Source organism: Mus caroli, chromosome 8 (assembly GCF_900094665.2).
Source record: "Mus caroli chromosome 8, CAROLI_EIJ_v1.1, whole genome shotgun sequence".
In the NCBI taxonomy this organism is placed as follows: domain Eukaryota; kingdom Metazoa; phylum Chordata; class Mammalia; order Rodentia; family Muridae; genus Mus; species Mus caroli.
This window is the reverse complement of record NC_034577.1, coordinates 34,741,751-34,744,186: the sequence shown is the minus strand read 5'-3', so window position 1 is coordinate 34,744,186 and position 2,436 is coordinate 34,741,751. Positions and strand designations below refer to the sequence as shown.

The window sequence follows — 2,436 nt, the reverse complement described above, 5'->3', positions numbered from 1 at the left end:
GTAGCTCCACCCTTGAGCAAGCAGGTTCCAGGCTGGGGGAAGGGAGGCCACACCATTATAATACCCTCAGGTGTTCTCCATGTCTGTGGGTTTCATGGTATTATTTTTAAGTAATTACCTTACCTGCTTTTGATTTCATGGTCCTTTAGCCTCTGGTTCCCATTCAAGAGCTTGAACTACAGGCACATATTACTTATTGTTTTTTATATTTCCATTTCCAAGAAAATATATTTTCATTCCTTTGATAATTTTTAATACTAGTTTTTGATCTGATGGGAAATGTTTAATCACTATTGATGTGATACTCTTGATAATTAATCCATATGACTTCATCATAATTTATTCTTAAAATGTCACAAACTCTTCTCAAAGGAAACAAAGCTATATGATCTGGATTGGCTTTGTACTATGGAAAATAAATTGTACAATGACTCAACATTTCATAACTCTGGAGTGACTCTAACATCTTCTCTCATACAGATACATAGTGCCATGCATTACAAACACCTTAAATTTGACTTTCAAAATTTTTTCTCCATTGTTTTCTTTCCATAGCTTCATCAAATGCATCAATCTATGTACCGTCCATCCTATCTGACATTTTTTCTGATGTAGTGTCTAACTCAGTGTTATTCAAAGCAGAGTAACCACACATTATAAAGGTTTAGAATGCCCAGTCAAATAAATAGAGTAGAATAGGAAAGAAGACAGATATAATTCTTTTATCTGGTTATGGTTTGAAATACTAAATAAGAGTCAAGGTATGTGTTTCTGTGTGAACTCATACTCAAAATATTTGTATTTCTATCCCTAGTGTTAATTCTTGAATGACTTACTTGCAAGTGAAGTGACAATGTCCAGGACCTTGTGTAATGATAGCTGCTTCATGTCACATCTGCAGTGTAGATTTTTCTTGTAACTTTACATGACAAAGAGAATATTGGTCTCCACATTCTTTTTCTCTTATAGGGTTGAGTTCTAGATTGAACTGCCTAGCAACAAGAGACTCTCAGGCTACAGAACAGTGCAACTAGCTAAGGTTCTGCCCCATGCTTGTAGTATCTCCACCAGTTTGCTTTCTGTTGAATCCTCAGTATGAGTAATCAGATTTTCTAGTATGATTCATAACCTTCAAAGTAAATTAACGTCATTTCATTACTACCATTCTGCATTTCCCCTCATTATACTTTCTGTACTTTTTAAAGTCATGTTGCCTACATGGCCTCAGCTGATCCTCACCATCCCTGTAAAACATAGTCCAATAAGCATCAGCATTACATGACATTCTTGATGAAGTGCATTCATCAGAAAGCTACAAAATAATCTATCCAATGAGTACAGAGCAAAAACTCTTAGGACCATTGTCTAAAAGAAACAATATAGTCGGAAAGAATTAAAGTCTTCCAAAATGTAGAAAGATGGAAATAATTATTTTTATTTTATCTGATAATAGTGAATTTAAGGCACATATCAAAAACAAAACAAAAAAAATCCGACACTCATAAACTCTGGAAGATGACATAACACAATCCATTGAATGATGAATGGGTCATTGAGATTAAGAAATTTCTAGAGATTAAGAGGCACCCTGTCCTCCAGGACTTCCAACAGATACAGGGTCACAGGTAAGACCCTCAACCTCCCCAATACCTGACCTAACTGGGACTCCTGGTACCTAGGGGATTCAGGCACCACTGCCCAGCCAGAGGGCACATGTTCCTTCGTTCTTACACCAGAGCCCAGGAGCAGACTGGATTCTGAATCTCTACCCACTCAGAGGCAGCTTGTCCACCAGGGCTTTGGACACATCCAGGATCACAGGATCACAAAGACAGAGGGTCCCCCAGGAATTCTGACAGAACCATAGCATCATATGCTCACAGAAGTGACAGGCTCCAGCAAGAGACAGCAAGGAAAGTTAACACCAGAGATAAGCAGATGGCAAGAGGCAAATGCAAGAAATTAAGCAACAGAAAACAATGCTACTTAGCATCGTCAGAACCCAGTTCTCCAAACACAGCAAACCCTGGAGTCCTTAACAGACCTGAAAAGCAAGATTCAGATCTAAAATCCCATCTCATAATGGTAGATGAATTTTAAATGTTCATAAAGCTCTCTTCCGGTCTGACCAGCAACGGGGTAGCTAGGGCGCAGGGTCGGCTGACAACCACCAGCTACCCACGACAACTCCCACAGGATCTTGAGACTTCTGGTGAGTGGAACACAGCTTCTGCTCCAGTCCAATTGCGCAGGACCTGAGATTGCTTTGGTTGGGGAGGCAGAAAACCGGCCAGAGTAGGGCCACAAGCCTCTTCCAGCCTGACCAGCACCGGAGTAGCTAGGGCACAGGGTCGGCTGACACTTGCCAGCTACCCACGACACCCGCCACAGGATCTTAAGACTTCTGGTGAGTGGAACACAGCTTCTGCTCCAATC

The 2,436-nt window shown here is 40.4% G+C and overlaps 1 protein-coding gene across 1 annotated transcript in view; it reads right to left on the bottom strand.

Moving 5' to 3' along the window:
* LOC110300704 (disintegrin and metalloproteinase domain-containing protein 25-like) overlaps nucleotides 1-893 on the bottom strand; it is a 68,298-nt gene extending 67,405 nt beyond the window's left edge. Inside the window, 1 exon segment of the mRNA XM_021170961.1 lies at nucleotides 837-893. The gene's annotated coding sequence lies outside the window, so the exon portion shown is untranslated.
* Nucleotides 894-2,436: the final 1,543 nt, after the last annotated feature.